The 14402-nt window shown below is 41.8% G+C and overlaps 1 protein-coding gene across 3 annotated transcripts in view; it reads right to left on the bottom strand.

Moving 5' to 3' along the window:
* The window catches only part of ODAD2 (outer dynein arm docking complex subunit 2), a 349216-nt gene extending 346786 nt beyond the window's left edge, over positions 1 to 2430 (bottom strand). For all 3 annotated transcript variants that reach the window (XM_049096769.1, XM_049096771.1, XM_049096774.1), the window contains exon 1: positions 2280 to 2430. The gene's annotated coding sequence lies outside the window, so the exon portion shown is untranslated. The remainder of the gene's footprint in view (positions 1 to 2279) is intronic.
* Positions 2431 to 14402: the final 11972 nt, after the last annotated feature.

The raw sequence follows: 14402 nt of genomic DNA, 5'->3' as shown, positions 1-14402 counted from the left end.
TATTCTTGATGATTTACACTTATTCCCTTAAAAACCTGGCATCATGCCTAAGCTAGCTCTTATTTATGATTTCATAAAACTATTTGTAAGGTGTCCCAACATAATTCGATGTATAATAATGCAGGTCTCACTTTACCCGTACACAAATACACACAACTTTAAAAACATGACAATTGCCAAGATCAGCGATTAAGGTCAGAGGTTCAAATTGAAAATTAGGTAAAAAGGAGGTAGAATTTCGCTATTTCATTATTGATTTAGGAGCAACAAAAGGAATTCCTTGTTCCTTGGAAATATGGTTAGTTTAATTAATAATACTAGTTCAACTATAACATAATTTATGAGGTATAGTTCTGGGGGGGGGGCGATAACTGAGGTAATGTATTAGAACAGCCCCGGCATATGGTAAATAGTCTATTTCATATGTAACTTAGTGAGCTTCAGCTATTGTTGTTATTCCGTTATTCATCAGGACTATTATTTTTTTTAGGATTAATTTATTTTACAGAGAGGCAGGGGACAGGGGCAGAGGGAGACAGAATCTTAAGCAGACTCCACGCTCAGCATGGAGCTTGACACGAAGCTCCAAATCATGACCCTGATCATGGCTGGAGCTGAGACCAAGAGTCAGACACTCAACCCACTGCACCACCCGGGAGTGTCCATCGCTACTGCTATTGAAAAATCAAAACTCTGAGTCAAACAGACCTAGATTCAAACCAGGTCTATACTTCATTTACCTCCCATAACTTACCTCAGCCTTCTTTCCATCATATGTTCAAAAGAAACGGAATCTACACCTATAGTAAACTGGACAGGAAAAAATATACATACGTATGCAGATACACAAGTGTGTGCATATAACACAGGTAAAATCTGAAAAAGCCTAAGGGACTGCATCAGTGACGATGTACCCACGTGGTTACCATAACTATGCGAGATGTCACCACTGGAGGAAGCAGGGTCAAGGGTACACGGGATCTGTATTATGTCTTCCAACACATGAATCCACAGTTATCTCAAAGTACAGTTAAAGCAAGAGGAGAAGTGGTGGTTAACATTGTTATAAGAATGCAAGGGAACAAGGCACGTAGTCCTGTGGTTGGCACAAAAGAGGCATTTGATGAATTTTTAAAAGATTTTATTTATTCATGAGACGGACAGAGAGAGAGAGAGAGGCAGAGACATAGGCAGAAAGAGAAGCAGGCTCCATGCAGGCAGCCCAAAGTGGGACTCGATCCCGGGACTCCAGGATCACACCCTGGGCTGAAGGCTGACGCTTCAGCACTGAGCCACCCAGGCGTCCCTGATAAAAACATTTTAAAAATTGGGCAGCCCGGGTGGCTCAGCAGTTTAGCACTGCCTTTGGGCCAGGGCTTGATGGACTCCCTGCATGGAGCCTGCTTCTCCCTCTGCCTGTGTCTCTAACTCTCTCTCTCTGTCTCTGTGTGGCTCTCTTAGGAATGAATAAAATCTTAAAAAAAAAAGAGTTTTAAAAAATAATAAAGTGATTTCTTAAGACTTCCTCAAGTGGCAACTGCCCCTTACTAGAATTCTGCCTATACCTTTACTCCACTTCAAAAAGTTTGGTTCTCGAATGAACCACCAAGAGGAGCAGAGGAATAAGCGTCCGCATAAAACACATAAAGTGAAAGATCCCTATAATTTCTAATCTGTGGATGAAACCTGAAAGGCGTCTGGGGGAGTAACCAAATAGCAAATCACTTTGAGATTGATGACATATGCCTTATTATCTAGGTTAAAATAGGAAACACAGGGACATCAGGGTGATTAAGAAGCTGAGCGTCTAACTTTGGCTCAGGGCGTGATTCTGGCCCAGGATCCAGCCCCACATTGGGCTTCCTATGGGGAGCCTGCTTCTCCCTCTGCCTGTGTCTCTGCCTCTCTCTGTCTCTCTCACAAATCAATAAGTAAAACCTTTTACAAATAAAATAGAAAACACATCTAAAAAATCAACTTCTGAAGATAATCGATTTCTTTTTAATTATACGGCCCCGATATTTAAACTATGGCTTTTCAAAATCAGCAACAAGGAAAAAATCTTAAAAAGCAACAGATAAGTACTAGGAGATCATGAAAACCAGCCCATCGCAGTCTGCGCCTGCACCCACGCCCCGGCAGCGCGTGGTCCGGGAGGCCCCGCCAGCGAGACAGCCAGCCCGGGCGAGGGAGGAGGCCGCCGCGTGCAGCCCGCGACCGTGGCCCCTGCTGCTCGGGGTCCCTGCCCGCTCCCCGCCCGCGGCCCCGGCGGCTCGCACCTTCCTCAGCGCCGACATCCTCGAGCGCTCTGAGTTCAGCAGGCGAAGGGCGACATGCTTTGTGGCCCGTCCGTCCATCCGCACCGCCAGCCGACAATCCGCGGGGCCGCCGCCGCCGCCGCCACGCGTCCCACCGCGCTCCAGCCCCGCACACGCTCGGAGACCCCCGCCGGCACCTGCGCACTGGGCGCCCCGGAGGCCTGGCGCGCTGGGGGCCGGCCGGCGGGGGGAGGCACCTGGGGAAGGACCAGGCGAGCGCGGGGAGCCCAGGCAGCGCCGCGCCCCGTCGTCCGGGGTTCCTTCCGCCCCACCGCTCCCCCGCCCCTGCCGGCGCGCAGGCCCCGCCCCGGATGCCACCTGTGGCGCAGGTCCCCTGGCGCTGGAGGCGGCGGTAGCCTGCAGCAAGTGCAGCTCGCCCGCAGCCCCACGGTCCCAGCGCCGCCTGCGCGGCCGGTGCCAGGGCGACACGAAGGTAGCGCGCGTCCCCCCAGGGGCGGTGCCCCGCATCCGGAGGACAGACCCGGCACTTGCTGCCTCGGGCGACGTGGACGGAGGCTCTCGAGCTGTCCAGGGACCGTCTGTCCGCCGCTCGCGCTGCCCTAAACACGAGCCGCTTCCGCCTGGGCCCCTGGGCCCTCGCCGCTGCCGCGCGGGAGCCGGACGCCGCCCCCTCCTCAGGCACCGCAGCTCCTGCAACCCGCCCGTCTGCCCGGCACAGCCCGCGCGGCACCCACGCCGCGGGAGTGCAGGGTCCGGGAAGCACCGCCGGCGAGGCACCCAGGCGCCGCGAGGGACGAGGCCGCCGCGCAGCCCGCGACCGGTCGCCCCGGCAGCTCGGCCCCCGCGGCTCGCACCTTCCTCAGCGCTGACATCCTCGGGCGCTCGCGGTTCAGCAGGCGCAGGGCGACATGCTTTGTGGCCCGTCTGTCCGCAGGGTCGGCTGGCCGTCAGTCCGGGGGACCGCGCTCGAGCCCAGTGCACGCTGGGAGCCCCTCGCTGGCGCCTGCGCACTGGGGCCTCACGGGGTAAACAACCCCCACTGAGCCCTGCACCAGGCAGGGGGTTGAGCAGCTCCCCCAAGTGCTAACAACTGAAAATCAGCACAATAGACCCTCCCCCAGAAGACCAGCGAGAAGGACAGGGGAAAAACAAGTTATTGACCAAGCAGCACTGGAAAGTTCCAGGGTAAGACAAGCGACTTGCAGGATACAGAATCAGACGATACTCCCCCTTGTTTTGTTGTTGTTGTTGTTGTTATTTTTTATTTCTGTTTGCTTCCCCCACCCCTTTTTTCCTTTCTTTTTTTCTTTTTCTTCTCTTTTTCTTCCTTTTTTCTTTCTTCTTTTTTCTTTTCTTTCCGTCTTTCTCTCCTCTCTTTTTCTCCTTTTCCCAATACAACATGTTTTTGGGCACTCTGCACTGAGCAAAATGACTAGAAGGAAAACCTCACCTCAAAAGAAAGAATCAGAAACATCCTCTCTCCCATAGAGTTACAAAATCTGGATTACAATTCAATGTCAGAAAGCCAATTCAGAAGCATTATTATAAAGCTACTGGTAGCTCTAGAAAAAAGCAAAAAGGACTCAAGAGACTTCATGACTGCAGAATTTAGAGCTAATCAGGCAGAAATTAAAAATCAATTGAATGAGACACAATCCAAACTAGAAGTTCTAATGATGAGGGTTAACAAGGTAGAAGAACGAGTGAGTGACATAGAAGACAAGTTGATGGCAAAGAGGGAAACTGAGGAAAAAAGAGACAAACAAGTAAAGGACCATGAGGATAGATTAAGGGAAATAAATGACAGCCTGAGGAAGAAAAACCTACGTTTCGTTGGGGTTCCAGAGGGCGCCAAATGTGACAGAGGCCCAGAATATGTATTTGAACAAATCATATCTGAAAACTTTGCTAATCTGGGAAGGGAAACAGGCATTCATATCCAGGAAATAGAGAGATTCCACCCCCTGAAATGAATAAAAACTGTTCAACACCTCGACATTTAATGGTGAAGCTTGCAAATTCCAAAGATAAAGAGAAGATCCTTAAAGCAGCAAGAGACAAGAAATCCCTGACTTTTATGGGGAGGAGTATTAGAGTAACTGCAGACCTCTCCACAGAGACCTGGCAAGCCAGAAAGGGCTGGCAGGATATAGTCAGGGTCCTAAATGAGAAAAACATGCAACCGAGAATACTTTATCCAGCAAGGATCTCAATCAGAATGGAAGGAGAAAGAAAGAGCTTCCAAGACAGGCAGGAACTGAAAGAATATGTGACCTCCAAACCAGCTCTGCAAGAAATTTTAAGGGGGACTCTCAAAATTCCCCTTTAAGAAGAAGTCCACTGGAACAATCCACAAAAACAGGGACTGAATAAGTATCATGATGACACTAAACTCATATCTTTCAATAGTAACTCTGAACGTGAACGGGCTTAATGACCCCATCAAAAGGTGCAGGCTGTCAGACTGGATAAAAAAGCAGGACCTATCTATTTTCTATTTGCTGTCTACAAGAGACTCATTTTAGACAGAAGGACACCTACAGCCTGAAAATAAAAGGTTGGAGAACCATTTACCATTCAAATGGTCCTCAAAAGAAAGCAGGGGTAGCCATCCTTATATCCGATAAACTAAAACGTACCCCGAAGACCACAGTGAGAGATGAAGAGGGACACCATATCATAATTAAAGGATCTATCCAACAAGAGGACTTAACAATCCTCAATATATATGCCGCGAATGTGGAAGCTGCCAAATATATCAATCAATTAATAACCAAAGTGAAGACGTACTTAGATAATAATACACTTATACTTTGTGACTTCAATCTAGCGCTTTCTACACTTGATAGTTTCCTAAACACAACATCGCCAAAGAAACGAGAGCTTTAAATGATACACTGGACCAGATGGATTTCACAGATATCTACAGAACTTTACATCCAAACTCAACTGAAAATACATTCTTCTCAAGTGCACATGGAACTTTCTCCAGAATAGACCACATACTGGGTCACAAATTGGATCTGAGCCGATACCCAAAGATTGGGATCGTCCCCTGCATATTCTCAGACCATGATGCCTTGAAATTAGAACTAAATCACAACAAGAAGTTTGGAAGGACTTCAAACACGTGGAGGTTAAGGACCATCCTGCTAAAAGATGAAAGGGTCAACCAGGAAATTAAGGAGAAATTAAAAAGATTCATGGAAACTAATGAGAATGAAGATACTACCATTTAAAACCTTTGGGATACACCAAAAGCAGTCCTGAGGGGGAAATACATCACAATACTAGCAGCCATCCAAAAGCTGGAAAGAACTCAAATACAAAAGCTAACCTTACACCTAAAGGACCTAGAGAAAAAAAAAAAAAAACAGCAAATAGATCCTACACCCAGCAGAAGAGAGTTAATAAAGATTCGAGCAGAACTCAACGAAATCGAGACCAGAAGAACTGTGGAACAGATCAAACAAAACCAGGAGTTGGTTCTTTGAAAGAATGAATAACATAGATAAACCATTATTCACCCTTTAAAAAGAAAAGAGAGAAGACTCAAATTAATAAAATCATGAATGAGAAAGGAGAGATCACTACCAACACCAAGGAAATACAAAAGATTTTAAAAACATATTATGAACAGCTATATGCCAATAAATCAGGCAATCTAGAAGAAATGGACATATTTCTGGAAAGCCACAAACTACCAAAACTGGAACAGGAAGAAATAGAAAACATGAACAGGCCAATAATCAGGGAGGAAATCGAAGCAGTCATCAAAACCCAAGACACAAAAGTCCAGGGCCAGATGGCTTCCCAGGGGAATTCTATCAAACGTTTAAAGAAGAAACCATGTCTATTCTACTAAAGCTGATTGGAAAGATAGAAAGAGATGGAGTACATCCAAATTCGTTCTATGAGGCCAGCATCACCTTAATTTCAAAAGCAGACAAAGACCCCACCAAAAAGGAGAATTACAGACCAATATCCCTGATGAACATGGATGCAAAAATTCTCAACAAGATACTAGCCAATAGGATCCAGCAGTACCTTAAGAAAATTATTCACCGTGACCAAGTAGGATTTATTCCCGGGACACAAGGCTAGTACAACACTCATAAAACAATCAATGAGATTTATCATATCAGCAAGAGAAAAGCCAAGAACCGTATGATCCTCTCATTAGATGCAGTGAAAGCATTTTACAAAACACAGCGGCCATTCCTGATCAAAACACTTCAGAGTGTTGTGAGAGAGGGAAAATTCCTCAACATCTTAAAAGCCATCTACGAAAAGCACACAGCAAATATAATTCTCAATGGGGAATCACTGGGAGCCTTTCCCCTAAGATCAGGACCAAGACAGGATGACCACGCCCACCACTGCTATTCAAGATAGTACTGGAAGTCCTAGCCTCAGCAATCAGACAACAAAAAGATATTAAAGGCATTCAGATTGGCAAAGAAGAAGTCAAACACTCCCTCTTCACCGATGACATGATACTCTACATAGAAACCCCAAAAGCCTCCACCCCAAGATTGCTAGAACTCATACAGCAATTTGGCAGCGTGGCAGGATACAAAATCAATTCCCAGAAGTCAGTGACGTTTCTATACACTAACAATGAGACTGAAGAAAGGGAAATTAAGGAGTCAATCCCATTTACAATTGCAACCAAAAGCATAAGATACCTAGGAATAAACCTCACCAAAGAGGTAAAGGATCTACACCTAACAACACCCTAAAAACTATAGAACACTTCTGAAAGAAATTGAGGAAGACACAAAGAGATGGAAAAATATTCCATGCTCATGGATTGGCAGAATTAATATTGTGAAAATGTCAATGTTACCTAGGGCAATTTACACATTTAATGCAATCCCTATCAAAATACCATGGACTTTCTTCAGAGAGTTAGAGTAAATTATTTTACAATTTGTGTGGAATCAGAAAAGACCCCGAAAAGCCAGGGGAATTTTAAAAAAGAAAACCATATCTGGGGGCATCACAATGCCAGATTTCAGGTTGTACTACAAAGCTGTGGTCATCAAGACAGTGTGGTATTGGCAGAAAAACAGACACATAGATCAGGGGAACAGAATAGAGAACCCAGAAGTGGACACTCAACTTTATGGTCAACTATTATTCGACAAAGGAGGAAAGACTATCCACTGGAAGAAAGACAGTCTCTTCAGTAAATGGTGCTGGGAAAATTGGACATCCATATGCAGTAGAATGAAACTAGACCACTCTCTTTCACCATACACAAAGATAAACCCAAATGGATGAAAGATCTAAATGTGAGACAAGATTCCATCAAAATCCTAGAGGAGAACACAGGCAACACCCGTTTTGAACTTGGCCACAGTAACATCTTGCAAGATACATCCACAAAGGCAAAAGAAACAAAAGCAAAAAATGAACTATTGGGATTTCATCAAGATAAGAAGCTTTTGCACAGCAAAGGATACAGTCAACAAAACTAAAAGACAACCTACAGAATGGGAGAAGATATTTGCAAATGACGTATCAGATGAAGGGCTAATTTCCAAGATCTATAAAGAACTTATTAAACTCAACACCAAAGAAACAAACAATCCAATCATGAAATGGGCAAAAAACATGAAGAGAAATCTCACAGAGGAAGACATAGACATGGCTAACACGCACATGAGAAAATGCTGTGCATCACTTGCCATCAGGGAAATACAAATCAAAACCACAATGAGATACCACCTCACACCAGTGAGGATGGGGAAAATTAACAAGACAGGAAACCACAAATGATGGAGAGGATGTAGAGAAAAGGGAACCCTCTTGCACTGTTGGTGGGAATGTGAAATGGTGCAGCCACTCTGGAAAACTGTGTGGAGGTTCCTCAAAGAGTTAAAAATAGACCTGCCCTACGACCCAGCAATTGCACTGCTGGGGATTTACCCCAAGGGTACAGATGAAATGAAAGGGCGGGACACCTGCACCCCGATGTTTCTAGCAGCAATGTCCACAATAGCCTAACTGTGGAAGGAGCCTCGGTGTCCATCGAAAGATGAATGGATAAAGAAGATGTGGTCTATGTATACAATGGAATATTACTCAGCCATTAGAAATGACAAATACCCACCGTTTGCTTCAACGTGGATGGAACTGGAGGGTATTATGCTGAGTGAAATAAGTCAATCGGAGAAGGACAAACATTATATGGTCTCATTCATTTGGGGAATATAAATAATACTGAAAGTGAATAGAAGGGAAAGGAGAAGAAATGGGTAGGAAATATCAGAAAGGGAGGCAGAACATGAAGACTCCTAACTCTGGGAAATGAACTAGGGGTGGTGGAAGGGGAGGATGGCGGGGGGTGGGGGTGAATGGGTGACGGGCACTGAGGGGGGCACTTGACGGGATGAGCACTGGGTGTTATTCTGTATGTTGGCAAATTGAACACCAATAAAAAATAAATTTATTATTTTAAAAAAGAAAAAAAATAAAAAAGGAAAAAAAAGAAAAAAGATCACAGAAAAAGTAAATGAACCAGAGACTTAAAAAAAAAACCCCACCCAAACAAAACAACAAGAACAACAACAACAAAAAAAAGTAGAAACAAGCAAACAAACAAAATCGATATGCACAATAGACAAGATCCATAAAACCAAGACCTGGTTCTTTGAAAGGATAAACAAAGCCTATAAACTAGCCATAATCCTCAAAAAGAAAGAGGGCACAAATACAACCAGAAATGTAGAGGAAGGGCAGGCCAAGCGGCTCAGTGGTTTTCCACCTGCCTTTGGCTCAGGGCATGATCCTAGAGACCCAGGATCGAGTCCCACATCGGGCTCCCTGCGTGGAGCCTGCTTCACCCTCTGCTTGTGTCTCTCATGAATAAATAAATAAAATCTTGGGATCCCTGGGTGGCGCAGCGGTTTGGCGCCTGCCTTTGGCCCGGGGCGCGATCCTGGAGACCCGGGATCAAATCCCACGTCAGGCTCCTGGTGCATGGAGCCTGCTTCTCCATCTGCCTGTGTCTCTGCCTCTCTCTCTCTCTCTCTCTCTCTCTCTCTCTCTGTGACTATCATAAATTTAAAAAAAAAAGATTGAAGAAAATAAAAAAGAAATGTAGAGGATGTTACACGTGACACCACAAAATACAAAAACACTATAAGAGATGGCCAGAAACAATTATACATAACCATACTGGAAGACCTAGAAAAAAAAAGGATAAATTCCTCAAAATGCACAATCTTCCAACACTGAATCATGAAGATACAGAAGACCTTAGTAGGTCAATTATAGGGATGCCTGGGTGGCTCAGTCAATTAAACATCTGCCTTCAGCTCAGGTCAGGATTCCAGGGTACTGGGTATGAAACCAATATCCAGCTCCCTCCTCAGCAGGGAGCCTGCTTTTTCTCTCCCTCTTTCTCCCTCTGTTTGTGTGGTCTCTCTCTCTCTCTCTCTCTCTCTCTCAAATAAATAAAATCTTCAAAATTATTTGTTTTAAATAAGATCTTAGTGGTCAATGATGAATAATGAAAATGAATTAGGAATAAAAACTCCCCAAAACAAGGACTGGACAGCTTCACTGATGGTTATACCAAATAGTTAAAGCCCTATAACTCTCAAATTATTCCTCTCCCCCTAAAAAGAACTGAAGAGAAAGGAAGGCTTCCAAATTCATTTTAAGTGGCTAGCACTGCCCTGATATCAAATCCAAAGACATCACACAAAAAGAAAATCACATGCCAGAGTCTCTGATGAACACAGATATGAAAACCCTCAACAAAATATTAGCAAACCTAATTCAACACACGTTAAAAGGAGAATGCATTATAATCAAATGGGATTTATTTCAGGGATGGAAGAATGGTTCGACACTCACAAATCAACATGATGTACCCACATCAACAAAATGAAGAATAAACATCATATGATTTTTCTCAACAGGTGTAGAAAAAGCATATCATAAAATTCAACTTCCATTTATGATAAAAAAAAGTCTCAACAAAGTGTGTATAAAAGAAATATATCTCAACGTAATAAAGGCCATATATGTCAAACCCACAGTTAACATTATACTCAGTGGTGAAAACTGAAGGTTTTCCTCAAAGATCAGAAACAAGACAAGGATGCCCAACCTTGTCACTTTCATTCAATATGGTATTAAAAGTCCTAGCCATAGCAATTAGATAATTAAAAAAACGCAGAAAAATTGAAAATGAAGAAGTAAAACTGTCGTTATTTGCAGATGGCATTACACTATATATAGAAAGCCCTAAGGACTCCAAAAAATTATTAGAGCTAATAAGTGAATTTCATAAAGTTATAGGATACAAAATTAGCATACGGAGAAATTCATTGTGTTTCTTCCCTACACTAGTAACTATGAGAAAAAGAAATTAATGATGCAATCTCATTTACAACTGCATCAAAATAAAAAAAAAGCTTAGGGATAAATTTAATCAAGGAGGTGAAAAACTTGTATCCTTAAAACTATAAAATACTGAAAAAAGAAACTGAGGACAACACAAATAAATGGAAAGATATACTGTGCTATGGATTGGAAGGATTGGAAGAATTAATATTGTTACAATGTCTATGCTACTCAAAGGAATCTACAGATTCAATACAATTCCCATCAATATACTGGTGACACTCTGCACATAACTAGAACAAAGAATCCTTAAAATTTGTATGAAACCATGAAAGACTCAAAATAGCCAAAATAATCTTGACACAGAACAAAGCTGGAGGCATAATGGTCCCTAATTTCAAACTATAGTAATCAAAACAGTATGGTACTGACACAAAAACCCTTAGGTCAATGAAATAGAGACCCTGGAAATAAATCCACATATTTATGGTCAATTAATCTATGACAAAGGAGGCAAGAACACACAATGGAGAAGACATTCTCTTCAGGAAATAATTTTGGGAAAATTGGACAGCCACATGTAGAAGAATGAAATTTAACCACTATCTTACTACCATATACAAAAAATAAATTCAAAATGGACTAAAGACCTGAATGTAGGACCTGAAACCATAAAACTCCTAGAAGAAAATGCAGGCGATAAACTTTTGACATTCATCTTAGCAACATTTTTTTGGACCAGCCTCCTCAGGGAAGGAGAACGAAGGTTAACACAAACAAATGAAATTACATCAAAGTAAAAATCTTTTGCACAGTGAAGGAAACCATCAACAAAACAAAAAGGCAACCTACCAAATGGGGGGAGATATTTGCACATCATATATTCAATAAGGAGTTAACATCCAAAATACAGAAAGAATTTATACAACTGAATATTTAAAAAGCAATCTGATTTAAAAACGAGTAGAGAACTTCAATAGACATCTTCCCAAAGAAGACAAACATAGCTAACAGGCATATGGAAAGGTGCTCAACGTCACTCAACATCAGGGAAAAATGCAAATCACTCCAGCCAGATTAACTTTCAAAAATACAAAAACAGCAAGTGTTGGAGTCTGTGGAGAAAAGGGAATTCCAACGCACTGTTGGGAGGAATGTATATTGGTGCAGCCACTATGGAAAACATTTTAGAGGTTCTTCAAAAAATTAAATTTAGAATTATCATATGATCCAGCAATTTCACTTATTTATCCAAAGAAAATGAACACACCAATTTGAAGAAATATATGCACCCTAGGTTTACTGCAACATTATTTACAACAGCCAAGATGTGGAAGCAGCCTAATGGTCCAGTGATAGATGAATGAAGAAAGAAGATGTGGTAGGTATATCCAACAGAATATTACTCAACCACAAAAATGAATGACATCTTTCCATTTGCAACAACATGGATGGACTTAGATCAGTGCTATTACACTAAGTGAAATATGTCAGACAGAAGAAGAGAAAAACTTTATGATTTCTCTTATATGTGAACTCTAAAAACACAACACAAAACAAGCAGACTCATAGGTACAAGAAACAAACTATAGGCTACCAGAGGGGATACGAGTTGATGGGGGAAACAGGTAAATGTGGTGAAGTGGATTAAATGGCACAAACTTCCAGTTATAAAAGAAATAAGTCATGGGGATGTAATGTACTACATAGGGAATATAGTCAATAGTATTGTATTAACTTCACATAGTGGGAGATGACAAGCAGATTTATCATGGGGATCATTTTGTAACATGTAAAAATATCAAATCACTATGATATATACCTTAATATTATCTTGTATATCATTTATACTTCAGTAAAAATTAAATACATGGATAAAATAGAGTATTCCCCCAAAAAAGGACAAAAGGTAAAGATAACACATCAGAAACAACTGACAACTATAAAAATAAATGTAAGCAATATTGTGTTGAATAACAGTTACTTTGCAGTATCAGATATAAACTGAAGAGTTAAATTAATGCTTACTTTATTACTTTTCCTTAATATTATATCTTTAGTTACTGATAATTGGTAAATTCAAGGTCTTTTGATTGCATCTTATGCTTCCCTATGTTTCTGTTTTCTCATTTGAAATACCCTCTCTTCTTTGCTCTATTTATCCAAATCCTTAACTCTCAAAATCCAGTTCAATTTTTTCTTATTTCCTCCCAACACTCTCAGTACATAAACATGTGATAGCTTTTGAATTCCTAGATAATTTTTGAATTCCTAGAATATTAAATGCTTTTTGTAGGTAACTGGCATGTAATTATGCACTGCTTGTCCTTTCACTCATGCAATTAAAGTAACTACTATATGCTAGGCACTCTGCTACAGCTAGAAATAGGACAGTAAACAAGGCAGATGCAGTCTCTGCTCATCATTAAAGCTTCCTAGTCATTGGAAAACAGAGCTTTATACACAGAGTCATCCAGCAGGGTAGTAGGACCATGAAAAAAGCCCCAGGGGTATGGGATACAAAGCCACTCAGGGAGGGTGCAGGCTTGGAAAGGTTCCATTCCAAGAATACAGTACAGGAAGTCATAAGTCACTTCTCAGAAAGAGGATAATTTCAGAAAGAGGACAATTAAATACTGAAGAACACCCAAGGACTAATGGGAGAGCATTGGCCGCTTCTGGTAGAAAGACTGACTGGCATACAGCTGCCTTTTGCAAACAGTTAATTCCACTTCAAACTCACAAGCTTCATGTCAGCTAGGAGTATATTTAGTAGAAGCTCAGCAAAGATTTGTTTGAGCGCATGAATTAGAAGTAAGGCCTGGACAGAGTAGGGACTGAGACAGAACTCAGTATTTGCAAAGGAAAGTTGTAGTCCAATAAAGAAATGGTTAGTTAGCAATAGACTGTATAAATTAGTGCACAGTATACCCTAAAGTGCCCAGATTTTTTTTTTAATTTATGTGTCACATAATGCTATCCACAGAAGCGGAATCCCAGCAGAACTCGCCGAGGGCCTTTGTTGAAACAACTCACACATTAATAGAAAATATTCCTGGCCTCTTTAGAAGATGTAAAGAGATGAACTCATCTGGAAAATGTGAATTTGGGCCTAAATATTTCTTCATTGTTAAAGAATAGGTTTTAAACATTTGTTTTAGCTGAAATTCACCAAAGAGTACAAATAGGAGCATGTGATATATTCATCTCTTATAGAGCAAAGATTGCTAACTGTGATCTATAATTAGTAAACACAGATCGCCAATCTTGTAGCAGCCTCTGAGTCAGAGATGTGATTTCGGTTAGAATAATCAACCCACAGATAAGCAATTCCAACTTATATTGATAGAAGCCTATGTTACAGGCTGCATAGAAAATTAACAGAGCAGGCATTAAAAATTAACTGATGAGGGATCCCTGGGTGGTGCAGCGGTTTAGCGCCTGCCTTTGGCCCAGGGCGCGATCCTGGAGACCCGGGATCGAATCCCACATCGGGCTCCCGGTGCATGGAGCCTGCTTCTCCCTCTGCCTGTGTCTCTGCCTCTCTCTCTCTCACTGTGTGCCTATCATAAATAAATAAAAATTAAAAAAAATTAACTGATGAGAACCTGTGAATTCCAAAAGATTTACCACCATGTGCTGAGGACTATTGTGATTTTTCAGGCAATGTCCTTTTAAAAAAAGAAAGAAGGAAAGAAAGAAATGTAGTGAGAGAACAAAGGACTGTTTTCCCATGAGAAATTTGTTTGAAACAGTTAAAAA

Source organism: Canis lupus, chromosome 2, assembly GCF_003254725.2.
Source record: "Canis lupus dingo isolate Sandy chromosome 2, ASM325472v2, whole genome shotgun sequence".
Lineage (NCBI taxonomy): Eukaryota > Metazoa > Chordata > Mammalia > Carnivora > Canidae > Canis > Canis lupus.
The sequence above is the reverse complement of the archived record's forward strand: the minus strand, read 5'-3'. Positions and strand labels throughout refer to the sequence as shown.